Here is a 13,213-nt window from a genome sequence, read left to right on the forward strand (position 1 = left end):
GCTGTGAACTTGGGCTCAAAGAAACATCCCCTCCGGCTGCCTCCACTTCTCCCGGGGTAACGTCTGTCAGAGCCCAACACCAGCCATGAACTGATTTATGCTACCGTCTGAAATAAAGCATGTCTGTCCTGTTCTTCACGCTGAGTGAGCTGAGCCCATTCAAAAACCAGTTTCAGGAGGAAATTTCTATGATGCCTTGGTGTGAACCAGGCCCATGCACACATGTATGAGGGCATGCTGCATCACCCCTGGGGCAGGGCATGGGAGGTGAGCAAGAGCACAACACAGATGCAGACAGATGGGGCAGCAGATGCCCTGGTTCTGCAAGGGACCACGGGCAGTGACTCCCCACAGCTGGCTTAGAAGAAAGGGAGAAGATGGGCTTTTAATAAGTCTCCAAGTCACCTCCATTTAGACAGATCTGATGCTAGGGGGTGCACGGGGCAGGGGGTCATCTGGCCTTTAATCACAGCCAGCTCCCTTCATGCTCCCATTCCCAAAGTGATGCACTTTGCTCCCCTAGTATTCTGTCCCCTCCTCTCACCCCCAGCTTTTGCCTCAGTGGCAAAATTGCAATTTGGGGAAGGAGGTGGGGGTCCTTGTATGCCTTTAAGACACGGCTGTGCTTTGCCAATGCCAGCTGCTCCCCAGCCACATACACTTTCCTACAATGCCCTTTTCATGCGCAGTGGCTGTCTGGACAGTGAAATGCCCCTTCATAGCAGTGCCTTGCCTATGCCAGCTGTGACTCTCGCAATGCGGGTGCTCTCTCAGCATGGCACAATATCCTTGCCAGCTCCAGCGTGAGCGCTGCCAGTGAATACTCCCAGACAGAGGGAGCAGGCCCTTGCTGGATGCAAACACGGCTTCAGTAAGGGTTGCTGGGCATCACAGCTGCCTAATCCTTGTGCTGCTCCTTCCCCTCTCCGAGCATTGCCAGAGATGCAGGTATCTGCCAGAGATGCAGGTATCTGCTGCAGCAGCTCAGGGTGGCCTGGTCTCTTTTACCCTGTATGAAATGCCCAGCAGAAAAGCTGTACAGCAGGTCACACGGCAGTGCTGCAGTCATAAATCCCAGCCACCTGCCCTTGAGGGCCCACACAAATGTTGCCTCGTTAGGTTTAGCTAATAAAGCAAAAAAAAGAACTAATCCCTCAGTGCTGGCGCTGGGCAGCAAGTTACCATATTGCACCAGGGAGGAGCCACGAGCCAGCTGGGATGGGCAGGCTGGGAATGGGGTGGAGGGGGGCCCACAGCCATATGGAATCAACCACATCTCTGCCGGGAATTACAGTACCGATGTTTCCAGGGAGGAAGTCGGTGTCCCGGGCCTGGTGGGCTTATTTGCAGTCTCCAGAGAGCCAGTACATCCCTGTGAGTGGAGAAGGGGAGGAAATCGGTTCAGGAAGAGAAGCTGCATCTCTGAGGAAGAGCTCATGGGGCTGGGGGGGAGGGTGGGCATGAATCCCAGTGGTGCCCTGATGGGGCTGCTGCCCTAGGCAGAAGGGTATGGCACCCAGAGCATGGCCTCTCTGAGGAGGCCAGCTCCTCCTCTTCAAGATGCAGAGTGCGGTTGCTCTTAGTGCCTGTCTTAGTCCAGTTTTGCCCCCATTAAGACCCTCCACTGCCTCAGCACCAATTCTGGACATTTACAGCCCAATATGCCCCAGCTCGGGCTCTCTTCTGAATCCTGGCTCATCTGCAGTGTGGCAGCTTCATGTCAAGTGCTACTGCAAGCAGATGTCCCACAGATTGTCCACCGGCTCTTAAACCTGCTCCCTGCCCTGAGGGTCCTTGCAGTGGTGGTAGTGGGTCTCATGGGTGAGGCCATTATCACAGCTGATACCAGCAGTGCTGCCGCCCCTTGCTGCCCAAACCTTGGCTCTCCTGGACAGCTGTGCTGGGCTGAAGATGTTGTGAATCTTACAGTGTAAATGCTCCTCAATCCTCCTCTGGGGGAAGCTGGTCCTTCAGCAGGTTCTGGGGGATCTGGGCACCCAAGGGAAGAAGGCCTGGGGGTGCAGGGAAGAGATGTGGGAAAGGCCACTGGAGTGAAGAGAGACTGAGGAGACAGAGCGCAGGTGGGACAGGACCATGCCACAGCCCCATGTCAGACTGTATGGAACTCTACACCAGGATTTCCCCACAACGGCAGCCTATGGCCAGCACTTCCAGCCCTGGCATCCCCTTCACCCACAGGCATAGCAGAGGAGAACCTAGTGTAGATGTCACACCCCCCTGGAAGAGAGTCAGGCAGAAGTAGCCTGGTTGTTCTGGCCAGTGTGCCAGAGGTTGGACCTGTGGCAGCAAGCACAGAGCAGCAGTGACACTGCTGTGTGAAGCTGCCCTCCTCCATGGAGGTGCAAGTAGGCCGTACCCACCCTATCTAGGACAGGAGAACTGGCCTTGCTCCATCCTGGCTCTAAGAGATACCGAGCTCCTCAGGGATGGCCTCTACAGCCCGAAGCTGATGAGATGCCTTGGTTGGTTGGACATCCCAGGAGATAAGCCACTTTCTTGAGATTCTCCCAGAAGTCTTCCAAATGTGATCAGCCTTTGGATTGCACCCATCTTGGGCCATGACTCCTATGTTGAAGCATGCAACCCAACACAGGCCACGTGCCTTCCTCACTTAGCCTGAGATGTGGTCATGCAGATAGGGCATATCTTCCTCATTATTCATGGCTTCCTTCATGTCCCCCATCCCTTCTATTGTGAAAGTCTGATGTGGCCAATATCCCTTACTCCTGAGTGTTATGCTTGTGTCCCAGGTGGGAAGAAGAGCATAAGAACTTTCTGATGAAGGTGAAACATTTCTTTCAAATGAGCCACTTATGCCTGTAACAAGGACAAGATCCTCTGTGATAGGAAAAACCATTCTGTCCTTAGAGCAATAGAGAACACAGACATTTCCTAGTGCAGCACATGGATGGCGAGACTCACTGCCCAGTCCTAGGTGGCAAGAGTTTGTTGGATTCAGACATTTGGTCATGAAAAGCCAAAACAGCTGGATGAAGCTCACCTACAGGCACCCTCTGACTGGCTCTTGGGGTGTTCTGTAAGCTGGAGCCCATCTGAAACTGGCTGTTGGCTGAAATGTTTTGCAGTGCTGTGATAGTGTCCCCTTCCTCCCTCCCCTTACACATACCCTGATGCCATGCTCCATTCCCACCTGAGCCCAGCACCACAGGCAGCTGGCCCCAGCCCCTCCAACCCACACAGACCTGCAGATTCCAACACATGTTGCTCTCCTCTGCTCCCTGCAAGGCCTTGAAGTCTTTAAATGCTGTCCATGGAGAGGAGAGAGGAGGTTTTGGCACCCTGCATGGCTTTTGCTCCTCTTTGTCTGGATTTATGGACACTTATGGGATGGGTGCGAGTGGCTCTGATATGCATCAGAGCTGCTGCTTCCTCTAAGGAGGTGTTGCAGAAGAGCAAGACATTTGGCATCTTGGCTTCTCCCTTGAAACACTACTGGACTCAGACAGGGGCTTGTCAGCTCTCTCAGGCATATTTCCCACAGAGAAATGTGTGCTCACCATTTCTTTTCCTGAGCTGCAGCACAGGTTGGTCATGAATAATGTATTGAATGCTCTGATCAATGTACCATCTGAGGCCACCTCATCGGGCCAGACTCGCCTCTTCTCTGCAAGGCTACTTCCCACACATTTGTCATTCTGCATGGCTGGATGCACTGTGACTTGTCACTTGTTTGCTGGTGGCATTTTGTAAGGACATTTGGGATTCAAACCCTATGGATGAGTGGAGCCACAAGCACCTAGGTCTATGTCTAAGAATGGGACTGGCACCTTGGATCTCTTTAGAGACTGTTTCCCCTAGGTCTATGTCTAAGAATGGGACTGGCACCTTGGATCTCTTTAGAGACTGTTTCCAATGGGAATTTTGTAGATTAGGGATCTTCCACCCCACCAAAGTTCTCCAGAGGCTAACTCCTGTCTGACAGAGCTCACCAACTGTGATAGGTAACTGTCCTCAGCAGCAGCAGGGATGAGAGGTTCATCAGCCTGAGAGGCATCAGCGTGAGAAGAACATGGGCCTGGCAAAATGGAACAGGCTCCAGCACTCTAGCAGGAGATGGATCCTGAGGTTCAGTAGCCCCTCACAAGCTGTGTGTGCTTCGTGGATGGGAGAGCAGTCTCTTGCTACAGGCCAGGCCATTTACTATGTGGACAGATGAGTGGCTTTTATTCCACATCCTTTTTGGACACTGCCTCACCAAGCAGAACATCTTGGGTGAGAAGAAATTGGGCACAAACCTTCTGAAAAGCTCAGCTGGCTTCATGAGAGGACGTTGTCAAAACACAAATTTAAACCTCAGAGTGGTGAGCCAGGGCTGAAATAACCCTGAGCTTAGAGAGGTTAGCAGGAGTGGATGCAGATGAGGAATGGCCCCTCTTACAGATGTGTGTCTGAGCACACGCATAGCCACTAGCCTGGGCTTGCAAATCCAGACTGCTTCTGGTTTGTCCTGCCTCCAGGACTTTGGCCAAGTAATGTCTTGGCAGGAATTTCTTGGCCAGCTGCAGAGACAGCTCGCTCTGGCCTTGGCAAGGCCTATGCTGAACCTTTCAGAGGGGCTGGGACCACGAAAGCCTCCAATTCCCACAGACTTCCATTGAGATGTAAGTACCCAGCTCTGGACTGCAGTCATCCTTGTTAACTGGGCTGTGCTTAAGCATCCTGCTCCTGTCCAACAGTCCATTAATTGGGCTCACGTGCAGATAGCCTCCAAACCAGCTAGGACAGCAAAAGGATGTTCCTAGGTCTTTGCTTGTTGGGATTCATCTGATTCCTCTTGCATTAGCAGGTCACTTTAGATGAGGGTCACCTCTGTCTATTACTCACCAGTTATCACCTTTGCTGGCTCCAGCCTAGCCACTAACATGCCATTAAATCATCTCTGTTTGTGTTACTCTGGTTTCAGCAGCCTCCAGCCTCTCCTGGATGCAATCAGACCCTCTGTCCCCCAGCTTCATCCAGTCTTTTTCCAGAAGTTCAGCCCCCCTCTGAAAGATTTGGCTTAGCGTCTCATATTCTTGTTCCCAAAATGTTTTGGTATCCTATTGTCACTCATACAGCCAAGACCTAATCTCTTGGAGTCCAAGGCCTTGGACTAGCAACAGAAGCAGAGTCAGAGCCTGCTTAGGCCTGTTTCCAGCTGGGCCAGGCAATGCAGTTGGTGATGAAGGTCTTCAATTCCTTCTTAGGGATGCCAGTGATCCTGAGGCTGTAGGGAAGGTGGTAGCTGATGATCAGAAATTTGTTATGAATGGACTAGCCTTGTAATCTCTGAGTACAGAGCCTGGTGGTCTCTGGACATCACATCCATATAGCCTGCCCAGGCTAGCAGGGCAGAGAGTTCAGTGCTGGGCTCAGACAGCTCGGCTGGTTTATTGCTCCTGAACGTTTTGTGGAGTGTGGATGTTGCATGAGGATGTTCCTCTGCCCACATGAGGCTGTCTGATGACAGTCCCTTAACCCAGCTGTCTCAGTGCAGCCCAGGGGCAAACTACTCTCAGAGAGTTAACCTGCATCATCCTACCGTGGCTGTGCAGTATAACCCAGCGCCTGCTTCTCCTGGTTCACATTGCTTCATTCCATCCTGAGAGCCTCGGATCCCTTCCTCCCCTTCTGTCTCAGGTGAAAGTGGTTCCCAAGGTGCTCAGAACAGCGAGGACAGGAAACCAGAGCATTTCTCCAGCTCACCTAATTGTTGGTTACTGTCCCTGTCCCTCAGTGCCTAATTAAATAGAGCAGCAGGAAAGCCCAGGAGAAGCTGTTACAGAGCTCAGTGCACTGCAACATGCACTCACATTACTGAGTGGCTGGTGAGGGATCACATCCAGGCAGGCTGCTTCCAAAACAACAAGAGGCAAATGATGCCAGGGGACAGCAGGGCAGGGAAGAAGTAGAAGAGCCTGGACCTGGTGTCCAGACCTAGGCACAAATATACAAAGCGAAGTGTACTTCTCACACACATACTTGCTACTAAGTGATCAGTGAGACAGATCTGTTGGGTTAACAAGACAGGAGGAGAGAACTCATCCTGGAGACAATGTGATAGGCTTGAAAGAAATGAGCAGAAAAAGGAGGTGTGTGTTGGGGGCGTGCTAGTCAGTCTCCACTTGGGTTCTCAGTTGCCGACCAGAGCACAGCCTTGCTTTTCTCCCACCCCAAAAGTTAGGCCAATCATTTACTGCTGAAGTTTCCTCATGGCTGGCTTCAGCCCGGTCCTAAAAGTGCATGGGACATGCAAGACTGTCTCCATGCTGATTTACTGGCTGGCTAAGCCTTGTAATCACACAGAAATGCGGGTGGAGTTGGATGCTGGCCCAGGGTCCTGCCAAAGAGCCCAGAACAGATCTGACTTCTTCCGCTGTTGCTTTAAGAGGATTTCAAGAGACTCATTTCGGCTTTGAGTGTTTGACTCAAACAAATGATCTTGCTGCAAACCAGGAGTGCCTGGCCCAGCCACCTGGCAGCAGTGTGTTGAAGAAGGAAAAATCACTCTCCATCAGTGCAGTAACTGCAAAGCTACATGCTCATCACTGGTACAAAAGCCATGTGCACCAGGCAAGCTGCAAAAGCGTACCTTGGGGCCTAGCAACCCAGCCAGCTGGGAGAAACACAGTGATCTCTTCATATCCTCAGGTCCCCATGGTTTCCTGGGACCTAATATATCTGGGAGTAGTTTGGAAAATATTAAGTGCAGCCTGATAGAGAAACGGCCCATCCTGAAGTGGAGCCAGCCTCTTGTGGTGTGCTGGCCCCCAGAGTGAGTACAGGGCAGAGTCTGTCTCTTCCACGGATGGCAGTGCCTTGGGGTTCTGGGGAAATGTCGCTGCAGACAGAGCAAGTGCCATGCTGGTGTTAAAGAAGAATCTGTCCCAAACTCATTGCCATCCCCAGCTCTTCTCTGTGTTACCTTGTTCCTGCGGCCAAGCCTGCTCTGGTTTTGTTCCTGCTCGTGGCTGAATAAGGGCAAGAAGCCAGACTGACAATATCTCCCATGGTGTCCTGATGTAAATAGTGCAAGGGTGTGTGTGTGTCACTGGGTGCAGTCATAGCTTTTCCCAATGTACAAACACACAAGCAGCAAACGGCACTAGTATAGGAGCCTTAGTGCAGCCAGCACTCTAGGTGACTTTGATTTGGATGCTAGAGTCCTGCCTACGCTCACGCCTGCTCTGCATCCAGTGCTGGACTGGATTCCTCATGGTCTCTCAGGCTTTGGCTCTCCTCCTTCACCCTGATAGTGACATCATGTGAATTTTTCATGATAACAAAAAGTCCCTCAGTGCCACCAAGGGTTGTGATGCTGTTACACTTTGCACTGAAGGAAGCAGCAGGGTCCTGGATGCGGGTCAGGGTTTTCTGGCTCTACATCCCCATTCCCCAGCCAATCTGGCCCTGCAGGGCTGCTCCAACAACTTGCAAAGCAAAATCTCCAAGACCCCTTTTAAAAGGGGGGATTTGCACAAGAGCTGGAACAAATGCTAGCAGGAGCATTTGCTTTGCCAGGATGCTCCAGCCAGTTCCAGCCAAACTTTCCCTGCTCAGTATTTGTGCTTGTTTTCTCCCTGTTGCCTGGGCTGTTGCAGGAGATTCGATCTTCTGGAGAGAAAAGGCATCTGTTTTTGGTGCCATGAATTTCCAGCCATTCTAGGCCATGCACAGATAAAGGTGAACTTAATGTGGATGGCCTGGGCTGAACAGCAACTTACTATCAACCTCCAAAGGGTTTAAATGGCGAGGATGAGCCTCAGGGATGTACCCAGTGTCCAGAAGTGCCAGGTCTGGCTAATGTGAGCAGGGCAAGAGCCATCCTGGCAATGCAAACCCTATGTGCACAGTGAGACCCTGCTGGTTCCTCTGCCCCAGGGTGCCCAAGCACTGATGTTCACACTGCAGCACCACGGACCCCAGAGGCAGTTTGGGGCAGCACTGTCTTACCTTCCCTGCCAGGCTAGCCCCAGAGTTCCTGGTAGGGGCAGGAAAGAGCAGGTGGGAATGGGAAGCATCTTGGCTGTGACTCCTAGGAGGCACATTTCTGGAGGAATTGAATGGCTTTAAACTAGACAAAGGGGAACATATAGGATAACAGGTTTTGCTGATTCTTTTCGGTCTTCAGTTTTTGCCATCCTGTGGGCCAGGCTTCCATCTCCATTCCCAATCCATCCGGCCACTGACTTGAGCAGGATGTGGCTTTCATTCACTTCTTTCCAACAGAGGAGAATCATAGAATCAGTAAGGTTGGAAGGGAACTCTAGAGATCTAGTCCAACCGCCCTGCTCAAGTAGGGTCACCTAGAGCACGTTAGACAGGAGGACCTTGAATATCTCCAGAGAAGGAGACTCCACAACCTCTCTGGGCAACCTGTTCCAGTGCTCTGTCACTCTCACAGAGAAGAAATTCCCCCTCACGTTCAGGCGGAACTTCCTGTGGTTCAATTTCATTGCCTCTTGTCCTGTCGCATGGGACAACTGAAAAGAGTTTGTCCCCGTCCCCTTGACACCCTCCCTTCAGGTACTTACACACATTGATAAGATCCGCCCTCAGTCTTCTCTTTTCCAGGCTAAAGAGGCCCAGCTCTCGCAGCCGTTCCTCATAGGGCAGATGCTCCAGCCCTCTGATCATCCTCGTAGCCCTCTGCTGGGCTCTCTCCAGGAGCTCCATGTCTCTCTTGTACTGGGGAGCCCAGAACTGGACACAGTACTCAGGATGAGGCCTCACCAGGGCTGAGTAGAGGGGCAGGATCACCTCCCTCCACCTGCTGGCAACAGTCTTCCTAATGCACCCCAGGAGACCATTGGCCTTCTTGGCCATGAGGGCACATTGCGGGCTCATGGTCAACTTGTCATCCACCAGCACTCCCAGGTCCTTCTCTGCAGAGCTGCTCTCCAGAAGGTCAGCCCCCAGCATGTACTAGTGCCTAGGGCTATTTTTGCCTAGGTGAAGGACTCTGCACTTGCCCTTGTTGAACCTCATGAGGTTCCTCTCCGCCCAACTCTCCAGCCTGAGAGACAACGCTTTCCAAAAGCTATGCTGTTGCCACACTGCTGTAGTACCTGGCAGGGCAAATGCTGTCCTTCCCCACCTCTGCCCCTTCCCTAAATGGAGCAAGTGATCTTGGGAGCACCTCCAAACCCTGCCTCTCTGGCTTTCCCATGTCCCACTTTGCCAGTGCCCTGCAGCTTGGAGGCCTGGTGTAGCCAGCAAAGAGGTTTTCAGATGCACTTCTAAACAGATCTGGTTTCACGCATACACACTGGAAAAAGGCTGTGTGGTTGTATATATATGCGCCAATCTCATCAAAGTTCAGGTTTTAACGAGTCTTGAGAATGATGCTGTGTCATCATTAGTGCTGTCTGTTGGGGAGCCCTCAGTGCTGATAACCCAGACAGTTCAGCTCTGGGGTTAATTTACTTCCCAGAGAAGGCAGCCTGATCAAAGCTTTCTATGTATTTTTACCTATTTGCAAAGTAGCTGCAGAAATCCAGACACAGGTCAGGTTCTCCATAGGAAAAGAGAAAGAAATTAAAGAAACAGAACCTGGATATAGGCTGTGTATGATGTGGCCTTTTTTTTCTTTTCTGTATACGCACTGGTCTTTGAGGTGGACGAGCCGCAGGCAGATGTTCCCCTTCTTCAGCTGTCTCAATGCAGTTCTGGTGAACTGGTGTCGCCTGAGTCCGAGGCAGCCAGTTGCACACACAGCTCTCCACATGGGTACCCAGTGCTATACCCCAAACCAAATGTTTGCTTGCGAATGGGAGAAGTTGCTCAGCGCCTCAAAGAAATGCCACATTTACAAAATCGCTTAGCTCTTCATGGACTTTGTCCACCAGCACTAAAATCACAGGTACTTTTTGAAGTCCGTGGAGATTTATCTTCACTGCTAATAGGAGGAGGACATTGTGGCCAAGTACGTGGGAATGAGCATTGCAAGTGAGGGACCTGGAGAGCTTTCCAATAAGTGTCCTGCCTGTGCTGTAGGTATCATACTGACGGCACCCCGTGTGCCTGCTTCAGTCTCAGCCAGCGCCAGATTGGCTTTTGTGACTTCTTCCAGCCAAGAAGCAGCAAAGTGCAGCCAGTCCTGGCTCTAACTAGGCCATTACAGATGAGAGGTACTTGCTGCTGCTGCTTGTTTCAAAGCAAATAGCAGCCCTGCGGACTTCGTGAGAGCTGAGCCATTGCTGGCCCCTGGGCAGGAGGAGGAGGGCTGTGCTGTCCTGCCCCTCTCCTCCCTCACCCCAGCAAGCCGCCCAAGGCCTGGTTCTGGCACGTGCAGCGGGATGGGGGGATATGGCCTTCCCCTGGCCACACGTCATTAATGAAGAGACAGAGTCCCCACCTCGCTCCCCCATACAGCTCAGCCCCACTGACCCTGCTCCGAGGGCTGGAGCTGTCGTGACGTTCAGGGTTATCAGCCCAGGGACAGGTCTCTTCTAGGATGGCACTTGTCTCTGCAGCAAATCCCAGCACCTGTGTCACCTTATGCAGGTCCCTCGCAGCCTGGATATGATCCTGCATTTGGGAACTGATACGTAAGCTGGAAAGAGCCCAGTTTGCCCCCACAGTGCAACAGTAAGGGCTCCCAGGGCACCACTTGGAATTAAAATCTGCTTTTTTTTTGGTAAGAGAGCAGGCCTGACACAAGCTGGCTGGTGCCAAGCTCTTCAGTGAAGCCAGCTTGGCTTCTGTGCCTCAGTTTCCCCCTCTGTAGGACAACAAGTGCTAAGACAGAGCTACCCACTAGTGTGACAAAAGATGCAAGGATGGGGTGAGAGGCTTTGAAGAGCACAGATTCCCTCTGGGAGGGAGGAAGGTCTCTTGTCTGTGCAGAGCCCCCACTCTGTTGGCATTGCCAGGGGCTTTTTTAAGGGTATGCAAGGTGGCAGCCACACAGCTCCGTATGGTATCGAGTGAAGAGTCACTTAATTGGGCTGCCCGGACCCCGGAGGTTGTTACAACACTGCCCCGGCGGCCGGTGAGGCTCCATGCGAAACATCCTGGCACGCTGCCGCCCAGGGTCCGGTGCCGGAGGCGAAACCTGGGCACCCGGACAGCGAGTGGAGAGGACGGCTTGGCAGGCCCCGGTGAGGGGCTCGGCCTGTGGCCTCTAACAAAGCACAAAGCCCCCGTACATGCGCTGCCATTTCAGAAATTCAAAGCAAAAGAGGGGCATGGGATTGGTGGTCCCGGCGGTGCCAGCCCCTCCTGCCTCCACCGGGACCTCTCGCTTCCCCGGAGAGCCCTCCCCTTCCTGTGGCCAGCTGCAGTGGACCCCGCTCCACCCTCCATCCCCGAGAGCGTCCGTCCTGCCCCTCGGAGGGGCTCAGCGCGGCACTGCCCGCATGCACCTGCACGCACGCACGTGTATGCACACACACGCACGTGTGCACACGCACGTACCCACTCCCTGGCCATGCACGGCCCCGTTGGGTGGCGTCCTGTCAACTCCGGGGTCTGGCTGGCCCAGACTCTGCACTCGCTGTGCGCCAGCTTCCCCGTGCCTCAGTTTCCCTGTCCGTAGCCAGGGCTGCATCAAGCGTGTGCCAAGTGCCGGTGGGCCCGAAATACACGAGGCCGAACGTGTGGCTGCTGAGAAGCCTGGGAGGTGAGAGGTGCCAGCACCAGCGCCTCCGACCGTCCCCGGGGCACCGTGTACGCCCCGGCCAGGCTGCGCAGGCTGGCGTCAGCGGGCACGGGGCCGGGCGAGCCGCCGGCGGAGCGGGCCTGCCTCCGCGGCGCGCCGCGCCAAGCGGCCGGCTGCGTTGCGCCGTGTTTGCCTTGGCGAGGGCAGGTTCCCCGGCAGCCCCTTGGCACCTCGTGGGCTTCCCGCCTGCCGGGAAGGGGTCGACGGCGCTGGGGCGTCCTGGACGAAAGGGCTGGATTCTTCGGTATGAGAATACCCCCTGCCGACGAGCGGGAAGAACACAGCTCCCCGGACCCCCCCAAAAGGGGGGCTGGCTGCAGAAACCCGGTGGATGGGGCAGCCCCCCGGGGCGAAGGCCGGCAGCCGGAGGGGGAACCGCGGGCAGGGAAGGGGCTGGGGAGGGGAGGTGCGGACCAGATGCCTCTCCCGTGAATAACCGCTCGTCTCCGCTCTGCCAGGCCCGGCATTAGCAAGTTTTTTCCACCGGCGGCTTGTGGTTTCCAGGCGAGCGAGGCCTTTCCGGTCTGCTCCCCGCCGCGCACACCTGCCCGCCGGCTGGGGCCTCTCGCAGCCCCCGTCTGCAGGTACCTGCAGGTACGGGGGCGGGGGGGGCGTTCAGCACAACGCCAGACCTGCTTTTCCCAGCGGTGGGGGCTGGTTTTCACTTTCTGCTTCGGGGTTTCGGTTTCCTTTGCTTTTTTTTTTTTTTTTTTTTTAATCTTTTTCCACCCTCACCCCCACCCCTGCCGCCGTGGGGAGGGGGAGGGAAGGGGGGGGCAGCAGCCCTGCCTCGGCGCGACCAATCAGGGCGCCGTGGGGCTGGGGGGGGGGGGGGGGGACACGCCGGGCTTTAAAAGCGGAGCCTTTGTGCACCGCAGCCCCGGCGCGGCGCGGGCACCGGCGCGGGGGGGACGCGGCCGCCGCCGCGGCCGCCCCGGCGCTCTCGCAAGGGACGCTCGCTCGCTCGGCAGGTATTTTTCAGCTTCTTTCTCTGCACTCAAATAAATTGGCGGCGGCGGCGGGGCTCGCCCCGCTTGTCGTTTTGCCGGGTCTGGTGGTTTAGCTGCCTGGTTCCGCGCCCCTTCGCGGGGAGCTGCTGCGTGGCGCCGGGGGGGGGGGGGGAGGCCGCCGGCGCGGCAGTGGGAGCCTGCTGCGGCGGGGGGGGAGCCTCTGGGTGCTCCCGGGGTCTGCCTGTTAGCGCAGGGTCGCTGGGGGAGGAGGGCGGGAGCAATGCCGAGCACACTTGCCTGTGGGCTCTCTCCCCCGGGGTGGGCTTTGCGCTGCCCCCCGCAGCCTGCTGGCCGGAGGGGGGCGCTGGCTGGGTGCACCGCGGTGTCGGGTGCAGGGGAGCTGGCTTAGCTGGAGCCTGGGGTGGCCGCGGTGGGCAGAGCTCCTGGGGAGGCCGGGGCTGCTGGGCGAGCGGCTCTGCCCAGCCCTGCTGTGCGGCATGGCTGAGGACAGGTGCCCTGCTTCCCTACTTGGAAAGAGAGGGGCCTCATCCTGTTCCTTCTCCACTCACCCTGGAAAACC

The sequence above is a fragment of the Rhea pennata genome, chromosome 9, assembly GCF_028389875.1.
Source record: "Rhea pennata isolate bPtePen1 chromosome 9, bPtePen1.pri, whole genome shotgun sequence".
Lineage (NCBI taxonomy): Eukaryota > Metazoa > Chordata > Aves > Rheiformes > Rheidae > Rhea > Rhea pennata.